At 41.6% G+C, this 13,347-nt stretch overlaps 1 protein-coding gene across 3 annotated transcripts in view; it reads left to right on the top strand.

The window, feature by feature from the left end:
- Nucleotides 1–13,347, top strand: part of LOC139155791 (cilia- and flagella-associated protein 47-like) — a 513,090-nt gene that overhangs the window by 499,375 nt on the left and 368 nt on the right. The gene's annotated exons all lie outside the window — the stretch shown is intronic.

Genomic DNA, 13,347 nt, shown 5'->3' with positions numbered 1-13,347 from the left:
GAGTTGGTTCCAGAGGGCCGGTGCCGCCACAGAGAAGGCTCTTCCCCTGGGGCCCGCCAACCAACATTGTTTAGTTGACGGGACCCGGAGAAGGCCCACTCTGTGGGACCTAATCGGTCACTGGGATTCGTGCGGCAGGAGGTGGTCTCGGAGATATTCTGGTCCAATGCCATGAAGGGCTTTAAAGGTCATAACCAACACTTTGAATTGTGACCGGAAACTGATCGGCAGCCAATGCAGACTGCAGAGTGATGGTGAAACATGGGCATACCTAGGTAAGCCCATGACTGCTCTCGCAGCTGCATTCTGCACGATCTGAAGTTTCCGAACATTTTTCAAAGGTAGCCCCATGTAGAGAGCATTACAGTAGTCGAACCTCGAGGTGATGAGGGCATGAGTGACTGTGAGCAATGAGTCCCGGTCCAGATAGGGCCGCAACTGGTGCACCAGGTGAACCTGGCAAACGCCCCCTTTGCCACAGCTGAGAGATGGTTTTCTAATGTGAGCTGTGGATCGAGGAGGACGCCCAAGTTGCGGACCCTCTCTGAGGGGGTCAATAATTCCCCCCCCCAGGGTAATGGACGGACAGGTGGGATTGTCCTTGGAAGGCAAAACCCACAGCCACTCCATCTTATCCGGGTTGAGTTTGAGTCTGTTGACACCCATCCAGGCCCCAACAGCCTCCAGGCACCGGCACATCACTTCCACCGCTTCGTTGACTGGGCATGGGGTGGAGATGTAAAGCTGGGTATCATCAGCATATTGATGATACCTCACCCCATGTCCTTGGATGATCTCACCCAGCAGTTTCATGTAGATGTTAAATAGCAGGGGGGAGAGGACCGACTGCTGAGGCACCCCACAAGGGAGAGACCTAGGAGCCGACCTCTGACCCCCCACTAACACCGACTGCGACCGTCCAGAGAGGTAGGAGGAGAACCACTGGAGCACAGTGCCTCCCACCCCCAACCCCTCCAGCCGGTGCAGAAGGATACCATGGTCAATGGTATCGAAAGCCGCTGAGAGGTCAAGGAGCACCAGGACAGAGGATAAACCCCTGTCCCGGGCCTGCCAGAGATCATCCATCAACACGACCAAAGCGGTTTCCGTGCTGTAACTGGGCCTGAAACCCGACTGCTGGGGACCTAGATAATCAGCTTCTTCCAAGGACCGCTGGAGCTGGAGTGCCACCACCTTCTCAACAACCTTCCCCATAAAGGGAAGGTTGGAGACTGGACGATAGTTATTAAGTACGGCTGGGTCCAGGGAGGGCTTCTTGAGGAGGGGGCGCACAAGCGCTTCTTTATAGAGTGTTGGAAAAACTCCCCTCCCCAAGGAAGCGTTGGTAATCTCCTGGGCCCAGCTCCATGTCACCTCCCTGCTGGCCGAAACCAACCAGGAGGGACACGGATCCAGTAAACAGGTGGCGGAACTCACAGCTCCAATGGCCTTGTCCACTTCATCAGGTGTCACCAGATCAAACTCTTCCCAGACAGGTGGACAAGTACGTGCCCCAGTCACCTCGACTGACTCGTTGTCAGTCGACTCTGTTTTCCAATTGGAGTCGAGGTCGGCCCGGATCTGAGCGACTTTATCAGCGAAAAACATGTTAAAATCCTCGGCACTACTCTGCAAGGGCTCCCCAACTCCCCCCTGGTTAAGAAGGGAGCGGGTCACCCTAAACAGAGTGGCAGGGCGGGATTCCGCTGATGCAATCAAGGCGACATGGTACGCGAATCTTGCCGCCTTGAGCGCCACTTTGTAAGTCTTAATAAAAGCTCTTACAAGTGTTCGATCAGATTCAGACCTACTCTTCCTCCATCGCTTCTCTAGACGTCTCTTTTGGCGTTTCAACTCCCAGAGCTCCTCGTTGAACCATGGGGCTCTACGGGGTCTAACAGAGAGGTCGCAAAGGCGCAATCCGGTCAAGAGCCTCCGCCGCAGCCCTGTTCCAGGCCTCCCCGAGAGACTCCGCCGAACTGTGGACGAGTGCCTCTGGAATAACCCCAAGTGCCGTCTGAAAGCCCTCTGGGTCCATCAGGCGTCTGGGGCGGAACATCTTCATTGGTTCCGCCTCCCTGCGGGGAAGGATTGGAGCCAGGAAGTCAAGCCGTAGTAGAAAATGGTCTGACCATGACAAAGGCAATGCTTCTAAGCCCCTTAGTCTCAGACCATTACTCAGTTGCTCAGAAAGGAATACCATGTCAGGTGCGTGCCCTCCCTCGTGAGTCGGACCCTGTACTACTTGAGTCAGGTCTATGGCTGTCATGGTGGCCATGAACTCCTGTGCCAACCCAGAGGTTTCACCGAATGACGGCAGGTTGAAGTCCCCCAGGACCTCCTCGAGTAGCACAGGCAGGGCTTTTGACACGCAGCTGGGAGGCAGTTATGTGAGAAATAAGCCCACCTGAACCCCTAAGTCCAACTTCATCAAGAGAGACTCGCAACCCGCAATTTCCGGAGCAATGAGTCTACGCAGGTAAAGGCTCTCCCTGGCTATAATAGCCACTCCTCCCCCCCTTCCCTGGGGTCGAGGTTGATGCCATATCTGAAACCCGGCTGGGCAAATTTCAGAGAGAGGAACACCTCCCTCTGGGCCCAGCCATGCTTCAGTAATACATGCCAGGTCGGCCTCCTCATCCAGGATCAAATCCCAGATGAGGAGAGCTTTATTTACCACCAACCTGGCATTAAGCAGCAGCAACCTGAGCCCAGGGCCAGAGTTACACTCACCACCAGTACCCAACATTGGGCTCACAGAGCCAGAACAAGGGACCGTTATTAAGCAACGATCCCTCGTTCCCCTGGAACGGCTAACTCTGTGGCCCCCGCCATATCTGCCTCTCCCCAGCAACACAGGGATATTCCGACCCCCTGCCACCCCAGAGATCGGTGCCCCTTCCTCTCCTGTCTCCCGAGCGTCAGGTGGGCCAGACCTATCATTCACACTACTATCACTCAACTCATCCATACCATAACCCCACCCACCCCCACCCACCCAATCATACCAGTCATTCCACTCATACTCCCAAGTATATTTATCCCAGTCATCCATTACTTAGAACCCCAATTATGTTAAAAGTCAATTAAATTAGTAACAGTGTAAAATAGCAGTTAATAACAATTTAAAACACTAAAACATTAAAATATAAGTATATAAAATCTAAGATAAAAATTATAAGTTAATATAGATTAATTTTGTTTGATGGTATAAATTGTCCATCAGGTCAGCAATGAGACCTCAGTTCTCAGATCTAAAAGCATTGGGGATAGTGGACAGCCCTGCTTAGTTCCATTTTGAATTTTAACCTTCTCTGTTCTATTTCCGTTTACCCTTATATAAGCCATATTATCCTTATAAATTGCTCTTATAATTTGACAAAAATTATCTCCCATATTTAAATCCTTACACAACTGAAACAAATAATCATGGTTAACTTTATCAAAAGCTTTGTACACATCTAACTTTAAAATACTTAATTTCTTTTTGGTAGTGGTAGCATGGTGTATCACATTAACAACATTTCTAATTGGTTCATAAATCTTTCTTCCTTTAACAAATCCATATTGATCTTCTCCAATTATCTTTGGTAAGATATTCTCTATCCTGTTTGCCAATATTTTCATAAATATTTTGTAATCCTGGATCCATTAGATCACGATCCGGCTTTGGGATAGTTATAATCTCCGAGGTCTTCCATGATTGTGGAATATCAAAGGTTTGGAAAACATTATTGAACAATTTCTCCAAATGTGGTAATAATTCATTCATATAAATTTTTATTAATTTTCATAAAATAGACAAAACTGACAAACATACATTTAACATAAAGGTGGGGTTGCAATTTCCCCGCTTATTCTAGAAGATAAATTTCAATACAGAAAAAAAATACGTTATTAATACTTTAAATCTACTTATTACTTTAAATGAAAAGAAGAAATTTGTTTAACCTTATATAGTAAATCTTCATATATAAACTACATCCAACACAAAGTTTAAAACATAATCATACTTCTACTATTCTCTTATTCTTTTTATTTTTACTTCTTCTTCTTGTTTATCCATATATACACTTTGTTCCAAATCTCATAAAATTCTGTTTCCTCTTGGTCTTTTTACTGTCTTGTCATCATACCCATTTCAGTGCAGTCCAAAATTTTCTTAATAACCTCCTCTTCTTTGGGAATATTTTCCCCTTTCCAATTTTGCGCATATACTATCCTGGCCGCTGTCAAAATATGAATGACTAAATGTAGAATTTCTTTCTTATATTTCTGATTAGTTATACCCAGTAAGTAGAATTCCGGGGGGTTTTCTATCTCTTGTGTTACTATTTCTTTTATTATTCTTTCTATCATTTTCCAATAAAGCTTAACTTTACTACACATCCACCATTGATGATAATAGGAACCTATTTCTTTTTTACATTTCCAACATAGTGGAGAAATCTTAGGGAACATTTTTGCTATCCTATTCGGTGGGAGGTGCCACCTATAGAAGTCTTGTACTTCCTTTGCCTTGGATAGATGGGCAGCTGTATGTGCCCACAGGAACAAAATGGCACACTGGAGAACTGCCCCTTGGGAACAGAGGAACTGCCCCCTGCCTACACTAGTCTTTTACTTTATTTGCCTTGGATGGATGGGTAGGTGGCTGTGCCCGCAGGAACAAAATGGCACACTTGAGAACTGCCCCTTGGGAACAGAAGAGCTGCCCCCTGCCCACACTGTCAGCCGGGCTCTAAGGTATGAGCCTCCCAAACATTCAAGGGTAAAAACTTCAGACACACAAACACACTTGAAAATTCAAAAACAATGTTTTTTACCACAAAATTCAAAAGAAACAAAGCACCCTTTTTGTATTGCAAAGAGCACTCTTCCCAAAATAACCTTGTAAGCTGTAAAAACCCCTTAAACAGTCCTTAAGTACTTAGCTAGCAGCTGTGAAGAAATGTCACAGCCCTCCTTCTTCCACGAGTTGAAACACACGCGCTTTGCTCTGCCTTGGTTTCAAAATCTTGAAAAATCAACAAACAGTTCTGAAACAGCAAGTCACGTCCCAAACCAGTACGATCAGATAATCTCCACACTGCAAGGCCAGCACGCTGCCAATTTAACAGCAGCCCTAATTACTTGAACCCCACCCAACCACAGGTGGACTCAATTATCCCCTATAATACTTTTAAAGCTGTTCACTCCTATGCATAGCTCTATGCATGCGTGGATCTATCATCATTTCCTTATCTGAATCTAAGGAAGATAAGGGTGATTGACTTCTTCCTGGGCTGTCTTCCAAGCCCCCCTCCTCCATCTCACTGTCACTTCCTTCTGCAGAGGACAATTCACTGTCTGACTCTGTCAGCAGCAAAACAGGCCTATGACATGTTGATGTTTCCCCCGCATCTACCTCCTCAGTCCAGAGCTAACCACAGCACATACTAGTCTTTTACTTTCTTTGCCCTGGATGGATGGGTAGATGGCTGTGCCTGCAGGAACAAAATGGCACACTTGAGAACTGCCCCTTGGGAACAGAAGAACTGCCCCCTGCCCACACAAGTCTTGAGCTTTCTTTGCCTTGGATGGATAGGCAGCTGTATGTGCCCGCAGGAACAAAATGGCACACTTGAGAGCTGACCCTTGGGAACAGAAGAACTTCCCCCTGCTCACACTAGTCTTTTACTTTCTTTGCCTTGGATGGATGGGTAGGTGGCTGTGCCCACAGGAACAAAATGGCACACTTGAGAAGTGCCCCTTGTACACAAGTCTTGTACTTTCTTTGTCTTGGATGCCTAGGTGATCTGACATTTTGAAGACAATGGCACAGTTGAGAAATCTCCCTTTCAGTGGCAGCAGCCACCAGATGCAGCCTAGGTGACCTTAGAAATCTCCCCAACCTATCTCTCCCTGTGAGCAGCAGCAACAGCACTGTGCCTAACTAACAAATAGCTCTTTTAATGGCAATGGTCCGCATGGTCCTGCCTTTTATATAGGCAGGGTCAGTTGTCCCTCCGGACCAATCACAGCCATGTGTTTGGCTGGCCAATCACTGGTCAGCAGGATGTATGGCCAATCACAGCCGGTCCTTGCGTTTCCTGCCTGGAGACAGCATGGCTTCAGCTTACAACAAGGCTGTTGATTGGGGCATCGTGGAGTTCACTCGATTGCCAAACCTGAACATGGACTTTTTAAAAAGTTCGGGTTCAGGTTCGGCATGCTGAACAACACAAAGTTTGGCACGGACCCGATCTATGCAAGTTTGGTTCGCCCAACACTACTTATTAGTAATTGTTAATCCTAAGTATTTAATCTTATTAGTAATTTGGAAATTTGTAATTTTTTCTAGTTCCTTGATCTGTTTTGATGTCATATTTTTTGTCATGAGTTTTGTTTTTTGTTTATTAATTTTTAGTCCCAAAAATTCACTAAATATCTCAATTTCTCTAATTAGTTCTGGACCTGTGCTTATCAGATCTTCTAGGAAGAAAACAACATCGTCGGCATAGGCCTGTAGTTTATATTCTTCATCTTTTATTTTTTTACTATTCTGGATTTTATTTAATAATATTTCTAGTGATAAAATAAACAGAAGAGGCGACATCGAGCAGCCTTGGTGGATCCCCTTTTCAATGGGGAATAGTGTTGTCAGATTGATGAGTATATATGTTATAGATTATATTTTCAAAATTGTTGCCCAGTTTTAGGTCAATAATTAGTTCCAATAGATATTGCCAACTGACATTGTCGAATGCCTTCTGTGCATCCAGGAAGGCAAGAGCAACTTTCCTCCCTGGATGTGCCCCCAATATTCCAAAATGTCTAATACCGTTCTGGTACATTGTTTTATTTGTCTGTGTGATAAAAAACCACTTTGATTTGAGTTGATTATTTTATTTAGAAATTTTTTTGTTCTTTCTGTCAATATCGACGTGAAGATATTAGAGTCTGCATTTAACAGCGATATGGATCTATAATTTTGTATTTTTTTTTCTCAAGCCCTTCTTTTGGAATTACAGTGATGTATGATTCCCTCCATGTATCAGGTATTTTAGCCTGGTCCAGAATTTTATTATATACTTCTATTAGAATGGGTTCAAAAGTTTTATTTGTTCTTTTTATAGAATTCGCCTGGGAATCCATCGGGGCCTGGTAATTTATTATTTTTTTGTCTTTTCAGAGGTCCTGGATAGTAATTTTGTCATTTAGCATTCGTCTATCTGAGTCATCAATTTGTAATGTATTGTTTTCAATTAGGTATTTGGTTGTTTTTAAAGTTTCTGCTGGATCTTGTTTGTATAGGTTTTTATAGTATTTAAATGTTATTTCTTTTTTGCATTGTTGCGTATGTTGAACCAATCCATTTTTATCTACTAGTTGGTAAAGTACTCTGTTGCTTTTACTTTTTTTGATCTTTTGAGAGACCCATCTACCTAGCTTATTAGCTGTTTCAAAATATATTTGTTTAGTTTGCTTGATATTTCTGATGTGTTCTTGTTGGTCGATAATATTTTCTCTATGTCTGGCTTCCCACAACAAATTTAGTGTCTTATTATTTGTTGGCTCTTGTTGTAGGTTTCTTTCTAGGATTTTGATCTCGTTTAAATAATGATTATATTCCTCCCTCTGCTCCTTTTTTCTTTTAAAGCTATTGTTAGGCCTCTTATATATGCCTTTAATGTGTCCTAGAGTATTTGGATTGATGTAGGTTGTTTCCTATTTTCTACTAAGAATAGTTCTATCCCTTTTTAAATCATCTTTTTATATTTTTCATCTTGGAGCAAAACTGTATTCAGAGTCTACCTCCTGTATTCTTTCATTTCTCCCTGCCAAGAAATCTTAAATGGATTGTGGTCAGCCCACATATTGGGTTCTATATCAACCAATTTAATTTTTTTATACAATCCTTTGTTTAGCCATGCCATATTTATTCTGGAGAAGCCATGCCATATCTATTCTTTTTATAGAATTGTTTTTGCTTTTGGTTTGGGGCATAGATATTAACTAATATAACTTTCTCTTTTAAATTCAATTTCTTAATTCTTTAGGTTTTAGCTCTTTTTACACATAGGTGGCCACACTTCTTTTTTTCCATCTAGTGATGCATATAACTTCCCCAATTTAGAATATTCCAAATATTTTTGTGTGATTGTTTAATATGTACTTCTTGTAAACAGATTATTTGAGCTTTTTAGTTTAATAGTTTTGAGAAAATATTTTTTCCGTTTGTAGCCATTATTAAGACAATTGATGTTTATTGAGATCAGTTTCATTTCTGGAAACATCAAATTTAAGGTTTTCTTCTCTAGGCTTTTTTATTTATTTATTTACTGCTGCTGCTGTTTATGACCTGGTCTTAGTTCTTTCCTCTTTCCCTTTACCCTTCTCTCCTTCCACTACCCTTATTTCTTCTTCCCTTTCTTCCCTTCGTGTATCAGATTCTATTTCATCTTATTTACTTGATTCTAATCTTTCTCCGCATTCTAGTTCCAGCTCTAATCCTGCTATTTGTCCATAAATTTCTTGTGTCTTTTCAGGAATATCCACTTACACCTTTCTACCTTATAAATTTATCATCATTCCTTCCAGGATAGTCCACCTGAATGTGATATATGTTTCATTTAGAAGTGTTGCTAGATTTTTATAGTCTCTTCTTCGTTCCTGTACTCTTCTAGGGATTTGTTTTAAAATATTTAGTTCTCTTCCTTTATATGTTAATTTTCCCTCCCTTTCTGGAAAATCTCAAGTGGACTTCCCTCGGCAATTGGTGTCTTTGGGCATAGTTAGTTTGGATTCTGTAAGTCTCATCAATTTCAGTTATTGCTTCTTCCCAGTTAAACTGTTATAAAGATCTCCCCTAGGTTATCATTTTTCATTTCAATTATATTTTGGAATCACAAAAAAATATGAGGATCTCTCCATTTCCAAATGGATCAGAGAGATTTCCAAATCATTGTGGGAGTCTTTTACTTTTTGATCAACTTATTCAATTTTCTTTTCATTTTGTTCTGTTTTTTTCTCTACAGATGCTATTTTTAGTTCATTCCTTTCTGTTGCGATTTGAGCTGTTTCCAGCCTATTTTCTATTTTCTGCCTTTAATTCCAAATGATTATTTGTGATGAGTTCTTGCAGTTTCAACATCGTTTCCTGCATTATAGTTAAGGTATTATTAATATTTTGCATCAATGATAAATTTCCCTTTTGTTTTTCTAGATTTAGCATTTCATTGATTTGCCTCTGTGAGGCTGGAGAGGCTATATTTGTTGACACAAGTGGACATTGGTTTTTTGCCACCTCTAGGTTGATTGTCTGCCATCTCTTTTAAAATTTGCTCTTGCTTTTCTAGAATTTTATAGATCTTGTTCCAGATAACCATAAACAATGTTTAAGACCATCAAAGATATTTAAGAAATGAAATTTAGATTAATTTATATTACTGTTATAAAAAGAGATGGGAGGGTTGGAGGGGTGGGGTCAATGGCCTTGGCAACATGGAGCTGTCCTCGGTCTCTAGAGGGTAGCTTCAAATCCCCACCATCCAGGGGTCTCAGTTCTGATGAACCAGACCCGATCCTCCCTGGAGGGGAGATGACATAGTGGACGCTATCGGGGGCCTGGTAGGGGGTCGGTAAACCCCCACCAGGTGAACCAACCTGGTCTTGCAACAGCGGTGGTGCGAAGCTGGCCAGGCAGCCATGTCTGTGCCGGCACCAGCCACGGGAGACAATGCAATGCAGGCGATTGAAGAAGACCTGTAACATCTGGAAAGGGAATTAAAAACAAGCATTGGCATGGTGAAGAAACTTTAAGCAATGTGCTGGTGAGTTTGGAGTGCTAAGGAAGCTAATTGGATCTGTTCAAGAATTTGTTTACGATCATGACTAGAGAAGACGGAAATAGATCACAGCGGCTGCTCGTGAATAGGGGCATGGATTAGCAAAAGTGCCTAATCGACATTCTTCTTTTGAAGAGCTTTAAAGGCTGTTAAAGATGGAGTATGGATTTGGTAATTGGATTAATTAGGTAATATTTGGTGATATTATTGGGTTTATTTTTTCCCCTTTGACTACGCTACTGTAAGAATTTTTTAAAAAATGTTTTTTAAGGGTATTTTATTAATATGCGTTGTTGTGATTCAGCCTGAGGCTCCTCAGGGACCGGCTGGAGCTCTGCCGGATCCATGCCCAGAGGAGGAGGACAGTGACCAGGAGGGGGAGGACCAGGCAGACGGGGGAGAGGAACGTCAGGAAGAGGAGGAGGGAGAGCAGCCTGAGACCCCCGGGGGGGGCTCTCCCCAGCCAGTAGCCTGGATTCATTGGATGAAGACGCACAGGCTATAATAGACATGAGGCAGAGACGTGCAGCTCAAAGAAGGGGCCAATTAGAAAGGTATTTCCATCCCTCAATTGGCAACAGCTGGGTTTGGGTGTGGTTCTCCTCAGCAGGGTTGAAAAGGCAGGCCCGCCCTTACAGTCTTGTGGAGAGTTATCAACTGGGAGTCCTGTGACCTTGCTTCGATTCTTGGCGTCTCTGATCTTGGCTTGTGGCCTAGAAGTCTGAAAGACTTGGGGGAGGCGTGGGTTTTATTATTTCCAGCGTTGTTTTTGCCAGCAAGAATCCTGTTTTATTGCCTGGCCTTCGTGAAACCTCTGTGAAACTTCATAGTGTTCCTGTCTGTAAGAACAGTTTTTGTTACCTGTGTTTGCTGTCCAGTATATAAACTGCCTTTGCTTTTTACCAGTGTGTCTGGCTACTCTTTTTGGTTGGTGTTGGCGCCTGGGGGGACCCAGACAGAACATACGTTAACTATTTGTAAAGGGTATTGATTATATATGGAAATCAATATGGAAGCAATTAGGAGAGATTTGAAATGTTTCAGCCTATTCAATGTGAGATACTAGAATTCGGAACAGCTTAAATGGGGTCTTAGCTAATAGTATATTTCTATAGCATTAAAAAATTGGACAGCTATTTTTATTCAGATGTCAAAAGTGAAGGTGGTAGCATTGTATTATACAACTTCCTGAAATTGATTTATTGTAAAACAATTTAATGTTGTTGTTATAATTTTTATTGTACTGTGATTGGAGAGGGAAAAAAATTAAAAAATTCTTTGCCACAAAAAAAGAGAGAGATGGGATGAAAAAAAGGAAAAAAGAAAAAAAGGAAGAGAAGAAGAATGGAAATGTCAATACAATAAATATCTTAATACTATGTGAATTGTCAATCTAATAAATGCATTAATATCCTAAGACTCTTAAACAATCAATATTCCAATGCTATAAACGTAATTTCAAAGAGAAACCAAATGTGTTATAATTAATAAGGAGTATAAAATTAAACTATTATCTATGGTAAATATTACTATAATATTCTATGTGTTCTATGTATTCAATATATCTATATAAATATAATTAATAGATTTCTAATAGCACTTAATTATATAAGATTGTAACTGATTATATAGGTATGTTCTACTGTAACTTTAGAAACTTCCTCTGGTTTTTAAGTTTTAAGTTCTTTTCTTTAGTAGCTCTATGTTCTCAGACAGTCAGTAGAATGATACATCATTTCTGGTTCAGTCTCCAGCTTGTTCCCCCTCCAAAGTTACTTACAAACGGGCTGTGGCAACATAAAAAAGAAAGAAAGAGGAGGTTCTGGTTCAACGAGTTATTATTTCAAGTTTAATTCATTGCAGTCCTGCTCAGAATCTCAAAGTCTAATCTTAAATTCTGAAGTCGAAATCTCTCGCTGCAGATCAGTCGGAGCTGGTTCAAAACGCCCAGATGCTTTCCATTCAACCAATCTCCTCTTCTTGAATTTCTCTCCTGAATTTCACTCTGGCTTCCACAGTAAGGACCAGTCCCAACTCTTACAATATCCACTCAGAGTCCACAGGGACCCAATTCTGTGTTTCAATAATTCACTAATCAATTCAAATGTCGGCACCCTAGGATCTTAGATCCACCTCTTGTCCCTTGCCGCTTTCCATCCTCACTGCCTATCAGCTGACTGTCAGTTTTCCAAACCTTGATGGAGTCAAAAGTCAGAAGCAAATTAGTCCCAATGTTAGGAAATCCGCTCTAATATTAAATAAATAATGTTCCAGTGGACCAATTGAAAAAGACTAAATAACCCTAGGAAAGATTATCAGCCCCATTTTAGGAGTCTGCACAGTGTTCCCAGCCTTGGCAATCTTGGCAATCTTGGCACTTAACTGTCCTTTCTTCTCATACTCGCCATCGCCACCTTCTCAAATTTGTGAGTCCCTTTCTTCTAGATTTCCTAATGGGATTGTTGATTTCTTAAATCAAAGATCTAAAATAGTTTCTATAAAAGTCTGTCCTTATAGCCATCCACAGTATTCAGTGTAGGACTTACTGGCTTACGGAGTTGATCTATATATCTCATTCGCTTCCCTCTGTTGTGGGCCACTGTGATTTCAGGCCTGCCATGCTTTTGATTCCCGATAGAGAGGGTGTCCTTCGCCTCGATTGGGAAATGCCTTTACCAATCGATGCCTGGATTTTTTCTCCTTATCCACTTCATTTTCCAAATGAGCTGTGCCTCAAAAGGTCACGTGAATCTAAAGAAAAAGCAGCTTTGGGAGGGAGAGATCCCCTCCTCACTTCTGCTACACCACAGGCAGCCACCGGAAGTCCAGCATTTACATGCTTACATGGATGGTCAGAGAAAAATATCTACTGCTTTTTAGCAGGGAGAAAAGGCCATGAGTTCATTGAATGACTATTTATTCCAAATAAATAATCAAAATTTAGCAGTGTACTCCTTTTCCTAATCTGTTGGATGGCTTTTTCAGCAGCTACAATAAAATGTAAATAAATATGAAAGGATAAGTCACCCTGTAATGAGATAAGTGATTTCTAAATTTGATGTACAGTATAAACTTAATTTTAAAAATGAATACATAAACTTACAGGACCGTCTCCTGCCTTATGTATCCCAGTGGCTGGTCAGATCCCACAGAGTCAGCCTTTTCCAGGTACTGTCAGCCAAGTAATGTCACCTAGCAGGGCCAAGGAGAAGGGCCTTCTTTGTGGTGGCTCCAGTTGTTTGGAAACAACTCCCCCCAGAGATTCACACTGCCCCCACCCTGCCAGCATTTCAAAACATTTTAAAAACATATCTTTGCTGGCAGGCCCACTACCTTATTTGTTAGTTTTCTGTACTTCCTACTGTGCAATAATCTTCTTGAAAGAGAATTCCAAATTGTGGCATATTAAAAAGTGCATAGATTACCTGTGGTGCTAGACCATGTGTATATTTGAACATGCTGATCTTAGTACATTAAAAAAAGTCCCTTCTTATTATGCGTGGTAATGCTTTCTTTC

This window comes from Erythrolamprus reginae, unplaced genomic scaffold (genome assembly GCF_031021105.1).
Source record: "Erythrolamprus reginae isolate rEryReg1 unplaced genomic scaffold, rEryReg1.hap1 H_6, whole genome shotgun sequence".
Taxonomy (NCBI): Eukaryota; Metazoa; Chordata; class Lepidosauria; order Squamata; family Dipsadidae; genus Erythrolamprus; species Erythrolamprus reginae.
The sequence above is the reverse complement of the archived record's forward strand: the minus strand, read 5'-3'. Positions and strand labels throughout refer to the sequence as shown.